Below are 11,581 nucleotides of genomic sequence, written 5' to 3'. Positions count from 1 at the left end.
TCTGTAAGAGATAGAATCTTCTCTGCCAAATACCTGGCGTCCCATTGGCTTGGCCTGAGTTCTGTGCCCATCCCTGAGACATAACACTTGGGAGAGGGAGTGATGTCCTCAACGAATTGGCTGTTTAGAACTCTCCTGGAGCTGGAGTGATGCCAGTCACCCTTACATCCTATGACTTCACAGGAGGAGGGGTGGTGGTCCCAGCACAAACCTAAGAAGCCTTAGTGGTACTGCAGGCTAAGCATAGGACTGCTAACCTCAAGGTTGGTTGTTCAAACCCATCAGCTGTCCCTAGGGAGAACAATGAAGCTTTCTGCTCCTGTACATTTCTACAGCCTGAGAAACCCTACATGGGCTTGGAATGGGTGCATCATCAGAACAGGAAGAATCGACTGGCAGGGGTGATGGTCAAAATAGTTCACAGTCTGGCTTGGCACAGCCACTGGCCAGTCAGAACACAAGCCACAAAGACCCGTCAGCGTTTTGCCACTGAAAGTAGTAGTAGCAGCAGCAGCAGCATCTTTGGGGACCCAGATGCAAAGGAGTCCCTGGTTGGGGCAAAAAGTTAAATGCTTAACTAGTAATGAAAGGTTGGAGGTTTGAAGCTCCCCCAGAGGCATCGGGAAAGACTAGTGATTTAGAGATTTATTTTTGAAAGATTCGTTGTTGTTAATGGCCGTCGAGTAGGTTCCGACCCATAGCAACCCCTTATGGGGTTTCCAAGGAGCAGCTGGTGGGTTTGAATTGCCAACCTTGTGGTTCAAATTGGCATTGTGGTCCAATGCATTATCCTGCAGTGCCTTGAAAGCCCTGTGAAGCAGTTCTATTCTGAGTATAGATCGTCTTTATGGGTCAAATCATTGCAGCTAACAATATCAGAGGTCCAGGTGTGGTACTGTAAGATAATGCCCTGGACCACAAGGTTGGTTTGAATTGCAAGGTCACTGGTTCAAATTCAGCATCTTCTGCTCAGAAACCCTGTACACAGTCTCTATGAAACAACAACATCGGAAAATGCAGACTCAGAATCAGCATTTTAACAAGATCACTAGAACTTTAGCAAGAGGTCAGGAGAGTTTCAATCCAAGCCCCACCACTTACCAGCTGGGTGCTATTGGACATGGAATAATTCCACCACCCTCACAAAATTTTCATTCTCGAAATTTCCCTGGAACTTCTGATGTGCAGCAAAAGTGAAGAAATAGTGCCGTGCACTTTCCTGCCTTTGGGATGAATTCAGCTGGTCAGAAGGCTCTGCTTTGGAAGCTTATAGGTAGCTGGTTGTGAGCCGTCTGAAGGGTGAGGGTTTGTTCAAAACTGAGCTGGTGTTCTGGCTTCGCATGGTTAGAGGGCAGGGAGGAGATCTGTGCAGTCTGGTTCTAACTTGAGCTTCCCAGACAGCTAGCTTATGACCAGGAGTGCCAATGGGCTCGAACCCAGGGCTCTGACCCCAGGAGCAGGTGATGAACTGTGACCTGACTTTGCACCTTTTCTTCCCATTGGCAGTAAGTGAGAAGGGAATAGAGCAGACCTCTGGGCATTTCATGAGTCATAGGCTCCTTGACATCTGGTGAAGCCTCTAGACTCTTCTTAGAAAAATGGTTTTCTGCTTTGACAAACATGGGGTCACCGTGAGTCAGTTGAGCAAACTGAAACTGATAAGAAGCAAAGGGATTCCTAGCTTCAGAGTGGAGTTTGCCAGATTCCCATCCTAGTGCTCTATCTACCAGTTGTAGAGTCTGGGTGTGCCACTTAACCCTTTCTGGGCCTCATTCTTAATCTAAAAGATGGGGTGCTAAGACTCACTGTAAGAGTTTGTATGGTAAAGAAATAATGATTGAAAAATGCCTCGTACCGCTGTAGTAGATTTACTAATTGAGTATGTTAGCTGTGTGACCTTGTACAGCCCCTTCACACTTTCTAGACGTCAAATTCTCCATCTGTAAAGTAGGCTGCTGTGTGGGACTGGGCACCCAGGGAGCATGACTGTTATGACCCTTAGACCAGGGTTTGTCAAAGAGGGAGCCCTCAGTACACAGTGGCTGTTGAGCAGATGACCTCAGACAGCCCATAGGATTCCACACCCCGCAGCTGGATTTCTTGGCCAGCTTCCTTGACTGGACAGTGGGGTTATCAGTCACAGGGCAGCCCTGGATGGTATTGGGTGACCCTAACACTCACACTCGGGTTGCATAGTGGTTACGAGTTGGGCTGCTAACCTCAAGGTCAGCAGTTCGAAATGACCAGCTGTTACATGGGAGAAAGATGAGGCTTTCTGCTTCCATAAAGATTTACAGCCTCAGAAACCCTATGCAGGGTTGCTATGGGTCGGAACTGACTCCACGGCACATCACCACCAACAGCAATAGCGCTCAGGCACACCAGCCTGTCCATGCACTGGGTCTGGGTGGGAGGCATTAGCAGGAAACTCGGGCATGATGGGTATGTGCCTTCGTGGAGTCCTCTGATCTTTCCCCTTTAGGCTGGGTTTCTAAGTGCTTACCCGTGTGCCATCTTAACGCAGCTCAGCACTGACTCAAACTACTGGAGCACCCACAGACTTCCATAGGCTGGCTGGAGCTCTGATTTTCTTAGGAAAGAGCTTGACTGGTGGCCCGTGGGTCTGGTCTAAACAGCACTCTAGGTCTTTTTGGAGTACATCTCTGTTTGTCTGTCTGTCTGTGTGGGTGAGCCTCTGCCTTGTCTTCAGTTTTCTCTCTCTCTCTGCTGGTGTCTGTCTGTCTTTCCATAGTGTCTTTTCCCCTGTCTCCCCATCTCTCTCCCCCTCTCACTATCTGTGTTTCTCTGTCTCTTGCTGAGTGTCTCTGTGTGGCTGCACCTCTGTTTCTGTCTCTAATGTCTGCATCTGGAGACCTGTGGGGTAGAGTCCTGTCCATTTGACACAGGGGACTGGGTGACAGGATGGAAGATGCAGACAGAAGCTTCCATTCTCCCCCTGACTCAGGAGGAATAATGACAAGGACTGAGCACTTGAGGTACCCAGGACTCCTGGTGTGCAGCAAACCTGAGCTGCTATTTATGTTTTGATTCGATTGTGAATTTCTTGAGGGCAAGACCACATCCGAATTACCATTGAATCACCTGTAACTAGCACAGGCTCTAATTGACGTTCAGGAAATAGTTATCTACATAAATAGATGGTAGCATGAAAGAGCGCTTAGAAAATATTTTCTATCAAGTAAAATTTACTCATGACAATTTTTGGCGGTTGGTTCCTGTTTATTGATTTAGGCAAATATTGTCTCCGATATTCAAATCTGTAGTTAGCTCCTTAAATGTCACTGACTTGTCTAACTCAGATACCACCCCCGTCCTTATAACCTCATCCTCCAGAATATTCCAGAATGTGCCAGGCTGTCTCTGTACCGCTAACTCCTGTTCTTCCTTTACACCTGTGTTTGAGTGTCCCATCCGCCAGGAAGTTTTCTGACTCAGCCAGCAGGCGTAGGTTTCCATCTTCTGCTCTGCCACAACATCCCACCCCCACCCCCACCCCCCACACTCTCTGTGGGCTCAGTCCTTTCCTCATGAGCCTACAAGCTGCTTGAGACTCTCCTTACTGTATCCTCAGCACACTTGTAGTGAGCGAAGAAACATGAGGGGCTGCTGGAAAACTGAAGTCCTCAGCTCTGTCTCTAGTTTGCAGCTGTCAAAAGACAATCCGGCCCAAGAATAAAAAGACCACCCAACATGAAGGCCAAGAAGAAGGCCAACTGTGGGCAGTCATTCTCAGGAATGCCAAGCTGGTTGTGCCAGGGCTGGGGCAGGAGCCTGCACAGCAGTTACCTGGCCTTTTGCTTCTCCTTTGACATGTTGGTTCTGAGCCAAGCTAAGCCCCAGGCAGAGAAATAACTACCTGTTCAAACCAGTGGTTCCCCTCCTCTCCCCCTCCCCCCTGCAATCTTTTCTCAGTAGGAGGAGGTGAAATGAATGAGTGGTGAGCCAGTGTGCTCCCAAACTTGCATTCTGTTGCTGAATTCCCCTTCTGGAAATGTGTGATCCCAGTTGCAAATGAAACTCTACAATCCTCGCCACCTCCCCGCCCCCCCCCTTGCCCACCCCCCAACTCCAGAGGGTTTTTATAACAGCGCCTTTGTGGGCTCCCTTGAATGTCTGCCATGCCAGAGAAGCCACGCATTCCTCTGGCGGCCTTGAAGGGCTCTTCGGAAATCTGCTGGCAGCCCCACTTTGCAGGAGGTGGGAGGGCTTGTCGGAAACGCTGCTCTTAATCTGCCCATCTCCCCTAGAGCCCCCAGCAGCCCAGGCAGGAGGGGTGAGATAAAGCCACAGGCAGCAAGCAGGAGATTATTAAGAGCTGCTGTTCTTATCCGCTGCCTCTTCAGAGTGTCCGTAAGCAGGGGTGTTGGCCAGCTGTGGGGAGGAAGGGTGGGAGGGGTGGGTAGTAGGAACAGCAGGAGAAGGCCTGGTACCACCCTGCCCAGCAGCCAACACACTCTTGCCTGAAATCACTCTTGGGGCAGCTGAAGCAAGGAGCAAAACGATGCTGGACTGTGGTCTGGAAATAGAAGTTTTACATAATGACTGAAATTTGTTATTTCACATTGGGGGTTACACAGTGTGCACTTGCTACGTGCTTTTCATATACCATCTTTAATTCATGTTCACACTAAACCTGCCATGTAGGTACCATGTATTATAGTTCTTAATTTCCAGACTGGGGCATTGGGCCTTGAGGAGGACAGAACTGAAGGTCCAAAAGTGGTAAGCAGTAGAACTGGGATTTGAACCTGGGTAGCTGGACTTAGCCTTGGGTGGCACAAGTGGTTTGCACTCAACTGCTAACCTAGAGGTTGGCATTTCCAAACACCCAGTGGTTCCACGGAAGACAGGCCAGGTGATCTGTGTCTGTATAGATTGTAGCCAAGACAGCTCTGGGGAGCAGCTCTACTCTAGCATACACAAGTCAGAATCAACTCAGCAACAACGGGTCTGGGTTCAGGTACGAGTAGGCAGACTTGGGAGACTGCACATTTATCTACTTTTCCCAAATTCCAGGGCAGGCTACAGTTGTTGTTGTTCAGTGCTGCTGAGTCGGTTCCAACTCCCAGTGACCCCGTATAGGGTTTTCCAAGGTGTGGCTGGTGACCTGGAGGTTCAAACCGACCTTGTGGTCCAGTGCCTCATCCCACAGCACCACACCAGCCTACGGTTGTTGTTAAGTGCCATGGAGTCGGCTCCGACTCACAGTGACTGGTATAGGGTTTCTGAGGAGCCGCTGAACTAACCTTACGCTTCAAACTGACTTTTCAGTCCAGTACTTACCCTACAGTGCTATACGACGTCCTCCCAAGCTGCGGTTGTTGTTGAGTGCCATCGAATCAATTCCGACTCATAAAGAGTCTATAACAGTTTCCAGGGAGAGGCTGGTGAGCTTGAACCACCTACCTTGTGGTTCAAACCAACCTTGCAGTCCAGCATATTAACCTGCAGTACCACACTAGGATTCCACCCAGGCTATAGTTGTTGTTGTTGTTAAGTGCTGTCAAGCCAGTTCTGACCCATAGAGACCCTGTATAGGGTTTCTGAGGAGCAGCTGATGAGCTTGAACCGCCGACCTTGCAGTTCAAACAGCTTTGTAGTCTGGCGCATTAACCCACAGCGCCACACTATAGTAGATACTCCTATTTAAAAGAAAGCTCAAGGAGGGACTTGACTTCAGAAAAACAGAGATCTGCATGCAGCTTCCAGCTCTGAAAGGTGTGAGCTAGCTGCCATTGGTCTAGTCAGAGACTCAATGTACTCATCTTTGAAACCGGGATACTAACACTTCCCTTACAAAGGTACAGCATGAATGGGGTGCCAAATGTAATGGCTGGCATCTTAACAGGTGCTGTTGGCGCTTCACCCCTCATCGTCTCCAGGCTGCGGAGATAACCTGCAACTTGGTGTGTGCAAGATGACTTTTTACTTCAAATGTACAAAGGGTAACACTGAATGAGGAAGCCAGCCTAGCTGGGCACAAGGCTGAGAGTGCCCCCACAAATGCCTGTCCCTGGGGGCTACCTTCAGTTGATAAGAGGGGAATCTTGGTGGATAAATGTCCCAGTTTTCTCACTCCTTGGTGGGGGAGTTCTGATATGTGTCTCATGGTGTCTCAGAGGGTACTCGTTGGGATTGAGCCTCCGTTGCCCAGTGGTGGCTCATGAAGTGGACAGTAGTGACTCATGTGGTGCTTTTGTTGCTTTTGGGACGAATCCAGCTCATGAAGACCTTATGTGTAAGAGAAGGAAGCATAACCAGTTCTACACCGTCTTCATGATCACTGCGGTGTTTGAACCTCTTCTTGTTGACATTGTGCAGTGGTTTCCAATGTAGGAGCTCATCTCTCAGCACTATACTCGACAGTATTCCGTTAGGATCCATAACATCTTCTTTGGCTAATTTTTGGAGGTACACGTAGATTGCCAGAGTCCTGGTGTGGCACTGCTGGTTAATGCGCTGGACTGCAAGGTTGGTTTAAACCACAAGGTCAGAGGTTCAAGCCCACCACTTGCTCCTTGGAAACCCATACAGGGTAGCTATAAGTCGGAAATGACTCAACGGCACTTAACAACGACAACATAGATTGCCAGATCTTTTTTTTTCCTAGTCTGTCTTAATCAGGAAGCTCCCTTGAAATCAGTTCATGTTGTGTACTTGAAATCCTGGGGGCATAGCTTCCAGCATCATTGCAACATGCAAGAAACCATAAATTGACAGGCTTATTAGCTCATGCTTCATTGGCCTCCTCTCATCCCTAACTCATTCCTTTTCTCCCTTGCTGATGCTTCCTGGAATCCCTTCTTACCCAAAGTACTTGCATCCAAATCTTTGTTTCAGGACCTGCTTTGGGGAAAACCCAGACATGGAATCAAAACTCAGTCATATAGTATCTGCCTTGCCTTCCTGTTCCTACCTTTATATGGTCACAGATGGGAGGTCACCATATGTTGGTGCCTTCAAGCTAAATGGAGCTGAAGGGAAACTTAGTGCCTTCAAGCTAGTCTTGGATCAAAGGGAAACTTAGAAGACCATGAAGACTCTCAAAGCTTGACTCAGTATCATGGAGAGAAGACAGCGACATAGGTACCATGATGCGGATACTTACAATATACAGCAAATACTACTCATCCGAATTCTGCGGGGGGGATCACTCTGCACAGAGCAGTGGAGAAGACTGGGATGTTCCTTCTCAGGGGACCACTTGAGATGGACAGGCCATGGGTTGGGAGTCTGGACTTTTGCAAAGCAGCAGAGGCAAGAAGACAGATGATGGAAGGCTGGTTCCTGGTGACTCAAGTCTTCTGGAAAATAACTAAACTATTCACACGTATCACAGGAGTTCTTGAAACAAGCAGTAGGACTAGTCATGTACAGTTCCACATGAACAGGTTCAGTGAACACATGAGTGGAGAAGGTAGGCATTCTACTAAAATCATGGCAAGGGACCTGGAATCACTAAGGCTGGCATATAGGGGCACTAAGGCAAGTGAACCCCAATTATCCTAAGGGACAATTTATCATGGAACAAACATTGGCCATTTGTGAATGTTCATCATCCAGGAATACTTAACTCTTATTTGGGGTAGTTTTCTATATAGTGAGTCTTCCTTTATAAAGAGAAAAGGAAGAAAAGTCCCTTAGATGGAACTTGACTACATTCTTTCAGTTAGGTGCATCCTGGGAGTCGTGCATTCAAATGTGAACACTGTGAAGAATGGCTGCTTGAAGGGAAGCTGATCTCTTAGCAAGAATGGCGGTCAAAAACTTCCACCCTGCAGGGACCATGAAGATGGTACTTCTGACACTGGTTTTGCAAGTTGGAGGAGCTAAAGGCAGTGGCCGTTTCAATGTTGTCTCAAATGAAGACCCCATAGTGTGGTTGGATATTTTCCTAGCTTCCAAACTTTAGAGTGTCCTTCTCTAGTCCTCCCAGGGGTCCTGCGAGCTGTCTGATCTCCTCTAAGAGATTCTTTTATGCTGAAACAGGCCTACATGGATTTGTTATGTGTCCCCAACAACCCTGTCCAATACAGGCCTAAGTGACTTCTGTACTTAAACGATAATAACTAGCATTTACCGAGGGTTAACTATGAAGCTGGCTGTAGCTCAAGCACCTTGCAAATATTATTTCAATAAGTCATCCCAATAACCGTAAATGACAGAGTGGGGAGCTGAGGGAGAGCTGAGTCCTCAGGTCTGTGTGAACCCAAAGCTTGGACTTTAATCATTTCGTAGTGTATCTTCTGTAGTTGCAGGTCCACAGATGGCCAAGTTGGTTGGTGGTCTCCTACCTTACCTGTGTGTAAGAGCCCAGGTGAAAATGACACTTCCTCTTTTAACCCCATGTCCACTGCCCTAATGAACTCATCCTGCAAAAGAAAAAAAACAAAGGAAGACTGTGTCTTGAGTGTGCTCTTGTTTGTAACTGTTGAGTGGAATCTGAGTCCCGGCAACTCCATGTGTGCAAAGTAAAATGTTCAAAGGCTTTTCAATGGCTATAAGCTTTAGGAAGTAGGTCTCCTAGTCTGGGTGGATTCCAACTATCAAGCTCTGGCTTAATCATTTAACCGTTTATACCACCCAGGGACCTGACCTGAGGTTAGTTGTTGTTAAGTGCTGTCAAGTCGGTTCCGACTCATAGTGACCCTAAACAGGGTTTCCGAGGCTGTACATCTTTACGGGAGCAGAAAGTCTCATCTTTCTCCCGCGGAACAGCTGGCAGTTTCGAACTGCTGACCTTGCGGTTCGCAGCCTGATTCATAACCACTACGCTACCAGAGCTCCTTGAGGTCAATTAGTACATCAGTTATGGGGAGATGGAGGGTTGAAGTGACTTGTTCCTAGAGGATTTTCATTTTCCCTATATTTAACTGAATGGAAACAGAGAGGTAGATTAGATTCTCACCCAACGTACTTTATATCCAGTTATGAATTCTTTGTCATGTTCCTATGATGAACACGTTTCAGTGGAGCTTCCAGAATAAGATGGATTCAGAAAAAGGCTTGAAAATCAGCCTATGAAAATCTGTACTGATACCTCACAGATCACAAAGGTATCATCTGCATCCGAAATGTGACAAAATGAAGAAGCACGTGCCATGGGGATAGTGTGGGACCAGGCCGCATTTCATTCTGTCGTGCACGGAGTCGCCATGCGCTGGGGGCTGACTTGAAGACATGTAACAACAACAACATCAAACATGAAGCTTCTGTTTGTTCAAACTCTAAGAATAGGTCATAATTAGTGCGTGGGGGCGCACCAAAAAGAGAGCTCAGAAGTCGCTGTGTGGAAATGCTTTCTGAGCCCAACAGCACTATGGGCACATTGAGGATGATGACAGTTGGTAGATGCACCTGCGTAGAAGAAGCAAAAAGAAATCATTGCTACCACATATGGAAAGCTGACTACCTAACAACAATACTGAGGCACACACAGGGGTGCGGTTAGCAAGTGGCAGACACAGGGTTTAATTGGAGTATGCCTCCCGAGTCTGGCTCTCAGCCATTGCTCTCATACACCTTGGAAGAAACACCTCCTTAAATTCTCCACAATTGATTTTAAGTCACGTCTTTATTTCTGAAATGTTACAAAATGAAGAAGCACGTGTCTTAGAGGTGAGGAAATATGGACACTCTAAACTTGTGAAGGAGCCCTGGGAAGCCTTCCATAACTCACTGCTGTCTCCCCCTCCTCCTGCCCAGGAGGAGGGAAGCAAAGAGGGTCTTTCTCACGGGGGCTGGTGGTTCAGCAGCACAAATCAATCTCCCATCTCCCTCGGAGACTAGCCCTACAGTGTCTGTCCTTGTGGTGAGCGTTGACACAATGAGTCAAGAGTAGACTGAACTCCACGTTTGATGCGGAACTTTTCTTCGGATGCTACATCCTGGATTCTGTGCAGAATCTCAAACCCCAGAAAGGCCCATCAAGGGGTTCATTCTCACACCTCTTCTCTTTTAATTATTCAGGACCTGACATGCTGACTGGGAATACATCACTCAGAGTACATGGTGGGTGAGATTAAATATTAGAGGAAACGCTTTTAATTAATTTTTAATGTGTTCTTTAGTACAATTCTTCATACCAAACCACACGTTGAAACAGATCACTCAAAAGAAAAATGAGCGTTTAGGATCTTACGGGTGTATAGGTGCGGACAGGTCCTGTGTTGGTTATCTTTAAGTGACACATCAGAATCTACCAAAGCTGACGTCCACGGTATAGAAGTATGGTCATCATCTGTCCTGGTTTTACTGGGACAGGCAGAGTTTATGCCGATTGTGTAATTAATAATCAACCAGTTGACTCTGATTCTTCGAAATTCCACGTGTGTCAAAGTGGAGCTGTGCTTCACAGAATTTTCAGTGGCTGGCTTTTCAGAAGTAGATTGCCAAGCCTGTCTTCCTAGGTACCTCTGAGTGACTTGAACCATCAGCCTGTCAGTGATCAGCTATAGCCATTTGCTCTGCCCGAGACTCCAATTATTAATAGTTCACCTGTTTCCTCCCCCACCTTAAGATTTGTTTGGAGCCTAAATTACATGGTCACTCCACTTGGTAGCTACCACTCTCCTTTCTCTAGTCAATTTTAGACATTGCTAGCTGATCATAGCAGCCTTTCCTTGCTGATTCCAGATGCAGACTTTAAATCACTATTCACAATACAACTTTCAGGGAGCCACCGGCAAGCAGTTACAGTCGGCATCAAGACAGACTCTAGTTTCTCTTTGTTGAGAAAACAGTTGACCTCAAATTCTTATATTCTTACTTCGTCTTTAGACAACTTTCCATTCAGGTCCTTGATTTTTGACAGAAGGTTTTTACATGGGTGTACTACTGTGACTGTGTGTGTGTGTAATTGTGTGCTGTGGATGAGTAGTTCAAGCATTCAACAACATTTACTATGTCTGGTCCCATGAGCATTAAGCTCCAGTAGCATGATCCCCTCCTCTCCAAAACCTTGGTCATGTGACAACCCAAAATACAGTCTCCAGGTTATGAACGTCTAGCTACCTACAACCCATAGTTCCAAGTCAACCCTGTACAGCCTATTATATTAAAATTCAAAGTACATACTATGGCTTGTAATAATTAATGGATGCTACTTTGTAAATGAAGGAGCTCTAGTAGCGTGGTGCTTACGAATCGGGCTGTGAACCTCAGGGTCAGCAGTTCGAAACTACCAGCTGTTCCATGGGAGAAAGATGAGGCTTTCTGCTCCCATGAAGATTTATAGCCTCAGAAACCCTGTAAAGAGTCACTATGAGTCCATGGCACATAACAACAACAATGACTTTGTAAATGATACCAAAACATTGTTATTACCATATTATTATGTTAATGTTCTAGTATATCTGAAAGTGTTAAAAAAATTTTTTTTTAAATGTGTAGAAAGGTACGCTATATACTAAAACAAACATTTGACTAACTGATGTTATATACGAACCATACGTAGTTGTTCCAACTTACATACAAATTAAATTTAAAGACAGATTTAGGTACAGAATTTGTTTGTAACTTGGGAACTGCCTTCGTACCTGCTCCCATTTCTGGGCTATCT

Source organism: Chrysochloris asiatica, unplaced genomic scaffold, assembly GCF_000296735.1.
Source record: "Chrysochloris asiatica unplaced genomic scaffold, ChrAsi1.0 scaffold00290, whole genome shotgun sequence".
In the NCBI taxonomy this organism is placed as follows: Eukaryota; Metazoa; Chordata; class Mammalia; order Afrosoricida; family Chrysochloridae; genus Chrysochloris; species Chrysochloris asiatica.
This window is presented reverse-complemented; position numbering follows the sequence as displayed.